We start from the raw sequence: 403 nt of genomic DNA, 5'->3' as shown, positions 1-403 counted from the left end.
CTCACTGAGGGTTTCAGGGAAAAGCGACAAGTTTCTGCTCTAGTTTCCATTCAGTGAAGATGTGATGGTTTCTGCGATAAACTGCCCAGACGTTCACCACGTCTGCACACACAGCACAATCTCACATTTGTCTCAAAATAGGACAATGAGTCAGAAAGTACAGTAGGTAAAGTTTTATTTCAATATAGAAATTTTTAGGACACCTGAGAAAATCCTAACAGGAAACAGAGGACACAGAAATGCAGATCAGCACACACGTGATAGAAAGGCAGTTCCTGAATGAAGGAGCCGTGACACCTTCCACTGGCCACTGTGAGGCCTGAGGAGCCATGATGTGTCTGAGTCCATCGCACCAGAGCTCCGTGAACCTGCACATGCAGCTCAGGACCTGGAAGGGCTGGGG

This window comes from Myotis davidii, unplaced genomic scaffold (assembly GCF_000327345.1).
Source record: "Myotis davidii unplaced genomic scaffold, ASM32734v1 scaffold15094, whole genome shotgun sequence".
Classification (NCBI taxonomy): domain Eukaryota; kingdom Metazoa; phylum Chordata; class Mammalia; order Chiroptera; family Vespertilionidae; genus Myotis; species Myotis davidii.
The sequence above is the reverse complement of the archived record's forward strand: the minus strand, read 5'-3'. Positions refer to the sequence as shown.